The 15,191-nt window shown below is 39.8% G+C and overlaps 1 protein-coding gene across 20 annotated transcripts in view; it reads left to right on the forward strand.

Moving 5' to 3' along the window:
* Window positions 1-15,191, forward strand: part of ELAVL2 (ELAV like RNA binding protein 2) — a 160,170-nt gene that overhangs the window by 28,864 nt on the left and 116,115 nt on the right. The window contains exon 1 of one of the 20 annotated variants that reach the window (XM_009244378.4): window positions 111-293. The exons of 16 other annotated variants lie outside the window; for them this stretch is intronic. The gene's annotated coding sequence lies outside the window, so the exon portion shown is untranslated. 20 annotated transcript variants of the gene reach the window in all.

The raw sequence follows: 15,191 nt of genomic DNA on the forward strand, positions 1-15,191 counted from the left end.
GCGAACTCGCCGCCGGCCCCGCCTCCTGGCGCTCTTCCAAGCAAGCCCCTCCTTCCCGCCCCGCTACAAACGGCGGGACCGCGGCGCCGGGGCGTCACTGAGGCAGCAGCCGGCCGGGTGAGGAGGGCGGTCGCCGGCGCGGCGCGGGTGGGGCGGGGGTTCCGCCGGCTTCCAGTCCCCCTTCCCGCCGCCGCCACCGCCTCTCCGCGGAGCTCGCCCCGAGCGACTCCTCCGCGGCAGTGCTGACGGCCAGCGGCACGAGCCGTAGTAGCTGCAGCTTCGAGTCACAGCAGGCAAGTGCGGGGGGCGTGGGGGCGGGGACGGCGCCCGCGCCTTGCCCCTAGTCCGTTTTGGACGCCGAGGCTAAGGTCTGTGCGCGCCCCCGCTGTGTCTAGCGGGGTAGGGGGTGGTGCGCCCTAGTCCGAGCTCTGGGCGGGAACACTGGTGGGGGCGGCGGAGGTTGTGCCCGCGAAGTTCCTAGAGCTCAGCCCGTTGCGGCGGGAGTAGAGAGAATTGGGCGCCTCGGGAGGTGGCACCGCCCCTCCCGTGGGCACAAGCAGGTTGGGGGCGGCGGGAGCCGAGCGGGGCCAGTCGCGCCTGGTAGCGTGCACGGGCGTGGACGTGCCCGGGTGCGGCCGCGTGTAGCGCAAGAAGGAAACTGCTGAGACGCAGGTGAGTGTATTGGAGGGAAAGTGGGGGAGGGGGCTTTTCTAGAAAAAGGGCAGGATTCCTGTGTTGGACTGGCAACCCCGCCTTGCGGGAGAATGTGTGCACTGGCTTCTCCTGCGGAACACGCCGGGGTGGTGTCTGGTGTGTGCCCACTTGCTACGGCGCCTCCGCGCGCGCGGTCCTTGGAGCTCTCGGGGCGTTTGGAGACTTACACCGGCCGCGTTGTGTGCGGAGGTGGTGTAGGGCCGCGGGCGCCCAGGGCAGGGGCAATGATGATCCCCTTGTGCGTGTTAGGTGAGGCCCGTCGCAGCCGCGCGAGGTCGTAGCTCGCGGTCACATCTCGGGTTTGCGCGCGAGGCGTGCGCTGCGCGGGAAGCGCGGGCGCTCTGCCGGGCGAGGCCGGCTCTGGGATTTCAGTTCGCTTGCCGTGGTTACGGCAGCTGCTCCAGCTTGGCCGGGAGGGCCCGCCAGCGGCGGCCCGGGTGGCGCGGACCAGTGTGCGTGCGCTGGTGAGACTGGGGGAGCCAGCGTCGGTTCACTGGCAGGTGCTCCTCCAGTGGCCGTGACAATGCTCAGCCAGCAGTCTTTCTCACGGCATTTCCTTAAAAGCCTCCTTGTTATCCTTGAGGGCCAGAGCGTAAAACCATGCCTCTAGATGCGAGCTATGAGCATGCAGTTGTAGCTGTCCAGATGGTCATTTAGAATTGTGTGCATTTTTAAAGACCATCTTTATGACAAAGATTTTCAAGTCCTATCGTCTCTACATTTTCTGAAAACGTGGGAAAAGGAGGATTTGCTACGAGTTGTCCACTCTCCTTTATTCCCTCCCTCAAAGAACGGTTCTTAGAAGTGCCGAAATGTAATAACCTTCGGCAAGGACCAAAGCGCTTTTAAAACTTAATTTTCTAGTGGCCCTATTCCTAATAATTCTGAATAAAAATTTAGCCCAGCCTCAAAACTTACGGCAAATCAGTCCATTTAAAACCATTCGAATATCAATTGGTGTGTAATGTCCCCATTCCCTCAAGTAAAATCTGTTTGTTTGAAATATTGTTTTGTTGCCCTTGAAGAGTTTTCTCAAGAATCGTTTCGCCAGAGTCACTTGAATTGCCCATTTCTTGTGGAAGCTGACCTGGAGTCTCCATTTTGGTGAGCGGGTGGAAAAGCTGTCCTGCATCTGCCTTGTCTTAGTAACCTTTGGGTACATGTAAATGGTGACTGTATTGCTGAGTGGACCCGAATGTTACTGCATTTGTGGTAGGGCCCTTGTTTATAGGGGGTTTGTTGGGATGCTAAGGTAACACTGTGAAGGTTGTGGGGAGGATATACTTAGGGGAAGTTCGCTTGCAAACTATGGGGAGAGAAGGAAGAGGAAGGAAACATCTGGAAAATAAAGGCCAGAATGGGGTAGGAAAAATTAGAATATGAAGAAACACGTTACATTAAATTTTGTGGGATTCCTCTTTTGTAATTTTCCTTTTTGAGAGAGTATTTTTATTTTTGTGTGATTAAAACTAGCCCCTTGTTGCCTGTTATTTGGGTAACTTTGTGCTGCCATCTTTCAGGGAGTTAGTTGTTTTTTTCTTCCCTTGAAAGACAACTTTAGGTGTGTAAGCCCCTCCCTCTTCCTTATCTTTAGGTGTTTTCTTCATTGTGTAGTGTCTTCTTTCAGGAACAATCAAGTCAGCTATGTTCAGTGCTCACATTCTTTCCCTGTGGTTCAAGATAATTTTAGTTATAGGGTATGCTTCTTGTTTAGAACAAGTACCCAGTGCTGGTCAGTGTCCACCACTCTACCTATTACTTACTATGGAACCTTTTTTCTTTTCTAGGCCTAAGATGTGTTTTTATAGATCCCCTCTGATTTAGTTTTTTTGGTTGATTTGTTCTGGTTACCGCCTCTTCACAAGAGAAAAACAAAGCCCTTCTGTCCCAGTTTCAGTGGTTTTAGTTAAGACTCAGCTCCTGGTAGGTTAAGGAGAATGATGCTGTGAGTGTCATATACCATCATTCCTTGAACCAACCTTTTGATTATTTGTACACAGACAGATGCTGCTGGCTGAATCCTTGTAACCAACCGCTCTTGGCTCTTCCAGCCTTCCCTGCTTATCTTTTAAAAATAATGTGCCTCCCCTCCTGCCACCCCACTTCTATTCTAGAAGCAAGTCTTAGGTTCTCTTTAAGGACACAGCAAAGCCTTCCAGAATATCCTGACTTTTAAGCTGGGATCAACCTTTTCCTCTTTCTTTGCTGAAAGACATTTTTTTAAAAAACCTGTGACGCTTTTCAGGCATTATTAGCATTGCACAAGAGCACCACAGTGGCAAATTAGCCTTCATGTTCTTTTTCCCCAAAGGACTAGATACTCTGAAATAGCTTCTTAAGCTTCTTATCAAGACTGACTTTACCATTCGCCTTTTTGATGACTTGTCTGCATGGTAGCATCAGTATTTTGGCTCCCATTTGATGTCTTATTCAATCTATCACATCGTCACATTCTTATTGCCACTTTTATCACTCATAATGTTTATCTGGAATTGAGAGAGGCTAGAATCTGTGGTACTTAGCTTGGTTTGGTTACTTTTTTGTTGACATTTTAAGGGGGCTAGATGGTGTGCCACTGTGGAAAACCTGCCCATTGCAGTCTACCCCCAGCTCTTTGTTTCTTGGCTACTCAGCTGGACAGGTCAAAAATTATAGTAAGCTACCACATTTGAGTGTGTGTGGGGGGAGGTTAATTTTTTTTTTTGGCGTGAGTACTTAGTTACAGGTAGGACTGCTTTTCCAGCTTGTAACCGGTACGGTTGCATATCCTGCCCAGTCTTGAAATTCTTAAGAATTTTTGGACAAGGTTACCCTGCATTTTCATCTTGCACTGGGACCCACAGATTACGTAGCTTTTCCTGGTTAGATGCCTTCCCACTTGTTAGTATTTAGCTGTCAGTATTGCTGCTTTGTTGATATATTATGGAACTGTTTGAAGGCTTTATGTCTGGTGATGCCACACCTGACTATCAAATTCACTATGGAGGACATAAAATGCATAAAATTTTTTCTTGCTTTGGCCATTTGCATTTTACAGGTGTAGAAGTCTTCACCGGTTCTGGTTATGCACGGAGCCCACATATTGTAGTTCAGTGCCAAATCCACAGTTTTGTGTGTTCTAATTTGGGAAGAACATTTATTGTATATTTATTTGGTTCAAGATACTAGACGGTTTATAGTGCTAGTTAATTATTTAAGGATTTCACATAACGTAAATTTGCCAAGTGGAAACAGAAGACACTTAAGCTTGAAAGGCAGTGCTTATTTTAAGTCTTTTACATATTAAAAGATAAATGTTTTATTATGATTTAAATGATAACTTTTGGAGCCTGAATTAAAAGTCGAAGTTTGCGTAACAAAATCTTAGATTTTTGTGGAGTACTTAGGACATTTTTCACTAGTAAATTTAACAGATTTGGCTTTCAGCTTGTGTGATGTGTATCATAAATTTCATTTTAGTAAGGTCGCTAGAAGAATTTTTTATTTCAAGGGAAGTTTTTTTATATCTCTAGGCTTGTATTCCATTGTGTAAAACAAAACAAAAGGTAACTCTTGTGTGAGCAACACTGTGCTAAATGCATTATCATAGACATCTTCCCCTTTAATATCAATGTTAAGTTTCTAGAGATTGGTCTTAATAAAAATAACTATTTTTGCAGCGAGCATTATTTTCTCAGAGCTTTGAGTTACGCTCTCAATGCATCAGTTGAATTGATATTCTTAATGACATGGTACCTTTTTGAATATTGCTGAATAGTTTTGTGTGATAACAGATACAGGTTTTCATTGTGAGAAATCTTTATGAAGAGAAGGATGGGGGCTTTGAGGAGTAAAATAGGTAAAATAACCCAGAAACTCATAAGAGTAGGTGGAATGGGGATAAAACTAAACCAGTTTATAGAATGCCTTACAGTGTCTTTTTTTTTAAATAAACTTGCAGTTTCTTAGTATATATTTATATTACTGATATCTATTACATCAGTTTCTGACTGTAAATGAATAGCAGATAAGGTCTGACATGCAAAATCCCCTTTCCCACTTTTAAAAATGTATTTTAAAAAACTTGACAAATTTAAAATTATACTTATTGTAAGGCAGTGACAGTAAAATGATGGTTTTTTTTTTTTTTTTTAAGAAACAATGAAGGTTTTGCTTTAGCACTGGTATATTTTGAACCAGGTATGTTATCTACAGTTTGATGTACATGTATATTTTTCCCTTGGCCAATCTAATACAGATGCTCCTGATAAACCCATGGCAAGTTGAAAATGGCATTAAGTTAAAAATGTGTTTAATACGCCTAACCTACTGAATATCAGAGCTTAGTCTAGCCTACCTTAAACGTGCTCAGAACATTTATGTTATAGTTGAGCAAAATCATCTGGCAACACAGCCTATCCGTTTTTTATTCTCATGATCCATTGGCTGAGTGGGAGCTGTGGCTTGCTACCATTGCCCTATATCGAGAGAGTCTCTTACCACAGACTGCTAGCCCGGGAAAGGATCAAAATTCAAAATATAGTTTCTCCTAAACGTGTGTTACTTTTATATCATCATACAGTTGAAAAATCGTAAGTTTGAACCATCATAAATTGGGGACTATCTGTAGTGATAGATTTAATACTCGGGTTTTTCCTTTGACTTAAAAAAGTTTATCATGAAAAGGAAATTTATATTATAAATGTTCTTTTCTTCCAGAATTTTGTTTTTGTGGGTTGTTCATTATTGGAGATTATTTCAGCAACTTTAAAGACTATGTTAATAGGATATCGCAAAAATCTTTTATAAATATCAAAGCAATAAACTATTCCTTCAAGATGGGTTTTTATTCTTTTTTTTTTTCACTGAAAGCTTTAGTACACACTTTCTTGACTAATTTCATCTCTTTATGGGACTAGGGAATGATAGTTGTTTTGAGATTCTTAGCTTTCCTGCATTTCTTTAGAGTCATTGTAAAATTGGAAGTTCTTGTTAATATTGAGGGGCTACAGTCTCTTAAAGCATTTGAAGAAAGCTGTAGCTGTCTCTTCCTAGAGAAATATATACAAATGATTAAGAAATTTCCATACAGTTTTTAGTATTTTGCACTTTGGAAGAAAGCGTGTTAAAATGAGGTTCCATTTGGGAAATAGGACTTTGGCAATTAGAGTTGTCTTCCTATACTTAGTGAGAACGGGATGCAGTCATTCAGAGGTTCTTGTCTGCTGTTGAGTTAGTGATGTGGGGCCTTTAGCATTCTTTGAAGGATGACTGACTCTTAGCTTTCCTGTCTCACAGTTTGCTTTAAAATCCATTCTGTTTTTGTAAACAAATAGTCACACACATAAGGTCTTGTGCTTACCGTGCAGCCAGTTTATTTGCTGAGTTGTCTCAGTAGGTTTTGTCACTTAGGTTGCAATTCTTCATTTAGCACAGCCAGGTAGAAAATACTAGGCTAGAATCTGAAGTTTTCAGCATCTGATTTGGTTTAATTACTTATATCCTTGGTTTCTTAACCTTTGATTGTGTATAAAGTCTTACCCTCCCCATCTCAAGGACCACGTAAAGATGAGCATATTGAAGTACAAGATTTTTTGACAATGAAATGACATTGACTGAATTGGAAAGGTGGTAATAGGTGGTTACTTCTTGATTAGTTTTATATTTTTGGCTTTCAGTGTGTTATTATGAACCATTTTTAGTGATTTTGTTTTTTTATAATACACCATCATATGTTTATTTCTGCCATGAAGTAAAAGAAAAATCCCAGACTGCAGGGATGATTTGAGAGAGTTGTGACTTTGGACATTTCAGTATGGAAATAGACACATTTATACCTATGATGATGGAACTTGGAAAGTTTAAAATGCATTTTCCTTGAAAATATAAATAATGCTAAAAGATTACGTATGAGACTGAGAATTTAGCCAGCTAACATTCCAGGAATATAAATTTCTTAATTTAAATTTCTCATATTTTTTTCAGTGAAAAATCAAAATTTTAAATTTAACCATTTATATTAAAATAGTCCGCATTTTCTCTGATTTGAATTTTATTTAACCTCTTGTCAAGAATCCATTCCTATACATCACAAAATGGAGTTTACACAGAAATACATTTTTTCGCCTCATTGCTGATGGTGTGAACATCATTGATGGATGCCCTGTCAAGTAAGTTATTGGAAATTGCTCACTTGTTCAGTTTTTAAAGGATGTTTAGCACTTTTTTTATTCTTTAGGCATCATTTGTGTATATCAGAAGTACAAGAGCTATTTCTCAAAGCAAATCACAGTGTATCTGAAAATAAATTCAGTGAATTGGGTAAGGATGGGAAAATATTTCTGGAGCACTTGATCTTGTTTTCTCTGAGCTGCTTTTCAAAAGTAAGAATTTCCTAGTATACTGATGTTGCTTTATTGGAGGTGACATGGCAGGTGAGGGGGTCATCCACCTTTATTAAGGTATCCAGAATGTGTTAAATATACAACATTTATTATAGAGTGAGCAAGTTTTTATAACCTGTTCCCAGGTAAGGCCTATTTCTATTTGAGTTTATTCAACACCACTTTTGATCGCCCCAGGTGCTATTTACTGATTGCTGGCTTATTTTGTTTAAAAACCCTTGAGGTCTTTTTTTGTCCTGTGACTCTGAATGACCCATGGACTTTTCCCAAATACGAGGTCATCAGTGCTTTTGACTTTCATCTCTTCCCTTCTCCATAGTCTCCGCAAGGAATTTGAACTACCCACAGCCTTCCTCCCCTCTTTGGGATGAGTCTGTACTTGCCCTCTGTCCCTTGTTTATCCTTTTAGCCTTGTGCTTAGTTCCAGGGCCTGGTAATTTGGGGTCAGGAGCAAACTGCTCACTTGTCCCTTTATTTTCTTACCGTGCTTGTGCTTTTGCATTGGCTCTTAGGCACTTTGTTACATTTTACTTACTGAAGAATATCTTCTGTGACCAAGTGAATCACTGATACCAGAAGGAGCAGTTGGTATCAGTGGACAAATTATTTGTGCCACAGGTTCTGAAGGGTGACCCATGAGCTTCATATGGTCTATAGGTGTTTTGATTGCCCTGAACTGTGTTTTAAATAGTTGTGAGTTGTTGATTTAGGGTTTGGTAATATATAAAGATCTGGAGCCAAATGTATTGCTTCTTGAAAACTTGGAAGGATGGAGCAACAACAATGGAGTCCACATTTATCGACTGCGCCTTAAGGATGAAGCATGGCTTGTTTCACTTTGACCTTGGTTTGTTTGCCTGGCCTTGGTGTCTCTAATGCTGTACTTCCTAAAGCCACGTGAATTAAAAAGTTAAGTGCAAAGACGAAGGTAGTAGTTCTAAAGATTTTATATTCTTTTGATCTCTTGTATTTACAGATAATGTTTGGATCATGTTAAATTGCTCCTTACATATTTAGATTTTATAGTCTCCTTTACTTTAGAGAAGATTTGTCTTGGGTCTCTCCTTCCTTAACCCCTGGTTGAAAAACAGTTTCTCCTTTTATCAAATGAGCTTCTCTCAGCTTAACTTTTCTCTCCTTCCCCCCTGGGATTTTAGACCTGTCCCCAGTGGGAGTAGGGATTTCTCCCTGCCAGTTGCCTGCTTCTATTTGTTCAGATGCTTTGGGATCAACATTGCTACTTGGTGCTGTAAAAACTGATAGGATGTTATGAGCTGTTTAAAAGAGGCCTGTGGCCCATCTGCTAACCTCATTGCTGATGTTGTGAGCTTATAAATGACGTTCTCCCCTCAGATTGTTAAAAAAAAAAAAAAAAGCCGTTATGAGACTACCAGGTGTGTGGTTTATGTGTGTGTTATTTCTCTCCCTTTCCCCTTTATTTTTTTCAGTCTTCAGCCTTTTCTCCCCCACTCCTGAAGCAGCAGGGCAGCCTTAGCAAGGCCCTCTCCCATGTGTGCTGTAGAGCAGGCTGATGCATCAGCAGAAGTAGAAAGAGGCTCCACATGTCATGTTTGGACCAATGCTGTAATTTTATTTTACAGTAAAGAAGGTGGATAATATTAATCTACTCCTGAGCATAATAGCACAATTTGAATAGCAGAGAGCAACTTTGGTGTGTGTTAATGTCTAGTGAGATTAATACAGTTGAATGCTAAGTAGGTAGAAAATGTCAGTGTGGAGCCTTCCTTTTGGTGACTTTAAGCACTTACATTTCTAGTTAACTTTTGTTCAGCCTGGTAAATAGATAAGAAGATCTGTTTTATCAACCCAGCATTAATGTAGCTTGTTAGGATGGAACAATGCCCATAAAACCCTGCTCTCCTGGCAGCCACTTGAGCTAGGCCAGTTATAACGATGAATCAGAATGTGCCCCTGTATTGAACATCTTAGCAAAACCCTTCAGAATAATAGCTTAATGTTGGCAGTTTTAAGCATTGGCTTACTCTACAACCCAGACATTTTTTTTTTTTTTTATATTTGGGGTGTGAGTACGAGTGTATGCTTACTTAAAAACTTAATTTTGAATTAACTGTGTATGATTTTAAAAAATCATTGTAGGTACATTTGGAACTTATTTTTCAGAGGCACTTAGAAATTCTTGGTACCAAGCATCTTCTATTCTATGATTACATGATTCTTTTAGGTGAATGTGTTGCTTGTTTTTGATGCTCCGTGCAGCATCTCATTGCGGCACCTCAGGGTGGCTTAGTTACTGGGTTGGGGTAGGGAATTGAAATCAGTAAAAACAAGCATGTTTTATCCCCCTAAAGATTGGGAGTCATTCCTGTGGCGCTTCTACTGTGCAATAAGAATGACTTTTGATATATGTGAGCTGCTAGTTAACTTGAAGTTTAGGGCTTTTCCAAATTAATCTAATTTTGTTTTTAAGTTTGTTGAAGGATCAATAAAAATATTCTTCTAGGTTTTGTGTTGAGATTATGTTCAGAAGCCAGGAAGATTGTGTAATACTTATTGTTTCATCACACATTACTGAGTGCTGGATACTGAGAACGTTGAGATTTGTATAAAGTGCCCTTTACCTCATATTCCTTGGTCTCTGCCTAAGGAGATGAGGCAGAAAATGATAACTTAAAAAAAAATTACACACTCCCCACTCTTGGATTTAATAGTAGAAACTGAGTGCTTGAGGAATTACGCAAAGAGACATATCCCTGTTGACTGGGAATCAAGGGGTCAGGCCAGGTTGTTGCTTATTGCTTTAGGGACAGGACTGTGTTTTTTCTTGGTCCATTTTGTCTATTTTTTTGCTTTTGTGTCTTATTTCCCTCTCCCATTCCTCCCATATTGTCTTTGTTACCTTTGATTTTCTTTTGTGGTATGAGTAACTATTTCCTAGTTTGCCAGGAGCTCAGTCACAGGTGAAAAGTATTTCTGCAAAACCTACTCAAGTTTTAGGGTGTGGCTGGAGAGAGACAAGCTGTGACTGTCTTAATTCCACTGTTGTCCCAGAAGAGTAGATCCGAGGCACGTGTGTTTCAAACTACATGAAGCTGGGAGTTTCCCCCAGAGTTTTATTCTGTTGACAACATTATGTGCCAGCAGCCTCCTCTGGGTATAACATTTATTTTTCAAAACACCTAGGAAAAAGTCAAAATAATTATAACTTTTTTGACTTCTTCCCTTTTGGGAATATAGTTGCAGGAGCAAGAAGCAAGTAACAGGACAGAAGCTGGGGTGCTTTTCAGAGCATTGATCTATGCCTTCTCCTTGCGTCATCTTCATGGCTAAGGCCATGTCTTCCAGGAGCATGTGTTGTCTAGGTTACTGACTATAGCTTTCTCATGCCAGTGCTTGGTGTTCTGAGGCCCGGCCACTGCTTTTCTCCCTTAATGGCATTTACATTACTGTTCTGTGCGTTTTTTTTTTTTTTTTCCCTTGAAAGGTGATTGAACAGCCTGTACGCTGCATTACCTTTTTGGTTTAGTGGAGAGGCTCATTCCTTCAGTTGGAACTGGCTGTTTGGGGAATAATTTGTGTTCTTGTTTCTTGGACTTTCTGAAAAAAAATTTTCTCAAATAGTTTGGCTGACTTATAAACATTGTTTTGTGGACAGTAGGGTGAAATCTTTGGTTTTATAGTGCATAATAGTTTGTGATCTAGACAGGAAGAGTGAAGACATCTGTTTTGGTTTTCCTTTTGTACAACTTCTATGGGAACTTCCAAATGACTCTCTCTTGAGAATGCAAGAGTAAGAAATTTTGTGTTGGACAGTCAAGTTAGCAGTGGATTGGGATGGGGCAGCAGGGATCTGCCACTTTTTAGTTGCTGACTTACCATTAGGAAGATAGAAAAATACGTGGAGTTGGCAATTGAAGATGGTGAACTACCGCAAGGTGACGGAACCAGGAGACGGAGCATTTCCTCTAGTAATGGTGATTAACACCTAGTCTTTCTGTCCTTACAGAAACTTGCCACAGCTCCCTGGGAATGATGTTTTATAGGTGAGGAAAATGAAGCTCAGAGGTCAGGTGGTTTGCCCAAGGATAAAACCAAGTGGGGAAGTAGGATCAGGTCAGACTCCTAGTTCTGTACCTCTTTCCATGGATCCCAGAATGATGTTCTTTCTACTTTTGGTAGTTCTGCTGGCTGTAGTTTAAGGTGGCTGAAATCAGATCCAAGAAGCAACTCAGTTTTCATGTTTGAGAATGTATGGCTTCTCTTAGGGGTGTTTTGTAATAAAATGGTGTGACTTCAGCAGCAACTGTATCTCACCTCCATATTAAATTGCTTTAGAGGCTGTTTGGTTCCCCAGTGGTGGGGTTGTTGTACCAGGATTATTTTTTATTTTCATAATTTTTTTAAAGCTTCACTGTGGTCCCTGTAGCACTCCTAGCAGTATGCTCACAACTTGTTTCTCAGGGCCAGGATTCTGACCTTGGATTATTTTAGGTCCATGACTGGGTGACTTCTGGAGGCATTTCCATCACAGTCTGGTGACTTTCTGATGCCAGCTGGCAACCTTGACTTGCAGGATTACTTTTTGGAACCATACAAAGTATAGATTGGTTATTTTCTGTAAGCAAGGAAATGAAGACACTGTCTTCATGCTTTTTTTAGGATGCTGTTAAAATCAAGAAAAAGGTGAAAGTGACATTGAGATAACTCTGGCTCATTGTAGTAGATAATCTGTAAGGGCTGTTTTTTGAACTTGTTAAATTTATGGAAAAAAATGTGTTCCCAATCAGGCGGGATTTTAGAAATACCACTTTTTGTTCCGAGAAAAAAATGGCAGGTCAAGTGTTCAATAGGATGTTTGATATCCAAATTGGAATAAACAAAATATTCACCCAGTAAAGATTGTTCTTGATTCACCTTTCTCCAGTAAATTTTCAGTATTTCTCCAACTTTACTGTCAGAAAAATTGGTTGGGAGTGGGTGACAAAGAATTACAGATTCAAAATGACCTTTTTGATCTTCCCTAGAAAGAGGCCATCTGCCCTTGTTCATTACTTGATCTCCCACATAGTGTGTTTTTAGGAGAAATTCAGGAAAATTTGTGAAGGTCACTGGAACAGTAGAACTCAAAAGTCTGGAATAGAGATAATAATTTAAAGAAAGAATATAGTACATGAGACTGATAATCAATTGAAAGTTATTTGCATCTGTAAGTAAATCATGAATGATAGGTAATCTCACTAGAATTTCAATCTCTACAGGGAAATTTTTGCAAAAACTGCCTTAACTAACCCCATGTTTTCTCATGTCTTAGATATGCAATTTTTATATTACTTTTGAGTCTCTTAAGTTTACTTAATGTCCTGATTCCATGTCCCCCAAAGCTGTGAGGTTAGTAGGTGCATCTTTCAATCCAGATGTCTTAGAATTGAGAAGCTGAAATAGCTGCATGCCAACATGTTCTCTGATTTATTATCTCTGCAAATATTTTACTCTTTCTAGAGTATAAATATTATCCTTGTGCTATGCAAAGCTGGTGTAAACCTGAGAAAATAAGGTCATCAGATTGTCTCTACATATTTCAAGCAGGTGCCTCTGGTATAAAATTGGCCAACAGGCTATGCACAAAGCAGTCAGGTGGGATCCTGCCAAGGCTGCTCCGTACTGTTTAGCTGTAATTTAGAATATCACAGGATGAAGCAGAAGTTAATTGTTGAGGGTGAAAGCTCAATAGCATTTTACTCATCATCACATTTTATAGGACATAGTAACTTTAAACTTTGACCTTAATACGTATCATTTCTCTTTAATTTTTGTTGTGTTTCCTTAAATTTGGCGAAGACTACCAGAGATTTCGTTGGGTAAAATGCTTTGTAGTTCCCCAGTTCCCTGTGGAATTCAGAAGCATTAAGAGATCCAGGGACTTCGTTAAGTTTTGGGTGTTATAGTTCAATCTCCTTAAGGAATTTTCTGGAACTTTACCCATAAGGGATTTTTTCATTACGGCTAACATTTCTTTCTCTCTCTCATTCCCTGTGATTATTCTCTGTTATCGTCCCAAAGAAATGAGGCAATTTGATGACAGTTTATTAAATAGCCTATGAATATTTGAAATGGTTTACATCTAAAGTTTTTATTAGTAGCCACTTTAAAACTTTAAACTTATCTCTCTTTTCCTATCATTTAACATTTTATTATTTTATTGTGTCTGGCCTCCTGACATGAATGGCATTTTGTTCTTTTTGATTGTCCTTCTATTCAGTTTTTGATTTGTTGATCCAGCCTTTTCTGCCCCCCAGTACTTTAAAAACAATTATTTTGCCAGTTTACATGTGAACATTTCTTGGCTTCCTGTGCAGCTTTTCATTTGTTTAGTAAATATTTGTGATCTTGCTGTATGCCACATATACTACCTTAGGTATTAAGACTATAGTAGTGAATACAGTATACTCCCTGCTGATATGGAACTTAGAGTTTATTGGAGGAGATATTATGTTAAAGTTCTACAAATTATTACGTATAATTGTGATTTGTGCTGTGAAGGAAAATAACCTTTAGGGCTTATAACACAGTGTGGGAAGTGGTTAGTGAAGATCATTTGCTGATTGCCTTCCTAGCTACCTTATTTTTACTGTACATAAAAACAGACTAGTTTTTAATTTCATAGGCATAAGAGTAGACAGAGTTCCTAAAATTAAACTCTATTCTCCTTGATAAATTCATGGTGAACTTTGAGTCCTAGAGCTGATTTCTGCCACCCAGCTTCTATCCCACCATAGATCTGGCTTTTTATATTTTTTACGAGAAACCAATTTTAATGTTCTTTGCAGGACAACATAATTTGGCAACTTTTACTCTGAAAGCTATGTGGTGAATGCAAAGCCCAGCAGTGAGATCCGCATTGTCTAAATCCTTTATTCTCTTTACCCATGGCTTTGAAAATGTGTTGGATTTTGAAACATTATCAGTATTTTTTTAAATAACACTTTCTAATGTATTAATTGATGCAATAAGAACTTAAGAATATTAGGCGTTTTGCTTGGCGTAAATTAGAATTTCACTAATTCATCCACAGTTGTATTTTGTCATTGATTGGATTATTTGGTTTGTTTATGAATGACCTTTTAGATAATCCCTCTGACAAATCACCCCATTGCTTTACCATATTGTATTCCTTCCAGTATTCATTTAAATTATAACTAAAAGGAAGTAACATATTAATTGGAATTGTTTTTAAAATATTTGTTGGAGTGGAAGAGACTTAGGCAGTTTTTTTGTGTAGAAACATGGGAAGACAGTTGTTGTTTAAGAGTGTCGAAAAATACTTTTTAAAAAAATGTCAGTGGCTTCTGTGGAGTTCCTTAATGGTAAAGGGCTAGGTATGTTCATAAGAGATGGGTAGAATATGGGAAATTACTCTAAGAAATTGGAAAAGACACGGAAAAAAGGTTAAGGAAAATGAGGAAGTGAATTTTCCATCTGGCTAGTTTCCTCATTCACACAGATCACCAGACCTAAACAGTACAGTGAATGCATGGCAAGAATATGATATTTTAAAATAGTGTCTTTCTGACCACCTTATTAGATTATTAAGCTTACTTGACTATGCTCTTAGTTTCCTCAGAGAGGTGGACTCTGGCAAACAGTTTTATTTTTAATATAAGCTGGTCTTTAGGAAGATAATAAAAACTTTGCATGCCTTTTAGCTTATACCATTTATAATTGTTTGATTTAACATGGATATAGCATTTTTTTTGTAGGTGGATATTATTTCATCACAGCTTTTAGATTTCAGCCCCTTTTCCTTAGGCGCAGAAGGAAGCTACTGAAAATATAGACAGTAACCTCTACTCTTGATGGAATTTGGAGAGAAGTAAACCAAGTTTTAGTTCAGGAGAGGAGAATTTTAATTTTACTTCTGGCATTACAGGGACAGCAGGTATGAGAGTTAAGGAGCTGGTCAGGGAATGGGCACTTGGGGTAACAACTTCCCATTGCCTTTGGTGTCAGGTCTCTTCTTAATAGCTTTTTAAATTGGTTTAAATTTTTAGGGCACAACTTAAATGTTACTTTCAACTACACTGGAAGCTCTTTGATGTCAGTGATTCTTATAACTTT

The sequence above is a fragment of the Pongo abelii genome, chromosome 13 (genome assembly GCF_028885655.2).
Source record: "Pongo abelii isolate AG06213 chromosome 13, NHGRI_mPonAbe1-v2.0_pri, whole genome shotgun sequence".
In the NCBI taxonomy this organism is placed as follows: Eukaryota; Metazoa; Chordata; class Mammalia; order Primates; family Hominidae; genus Pongo; species Pongo abelii.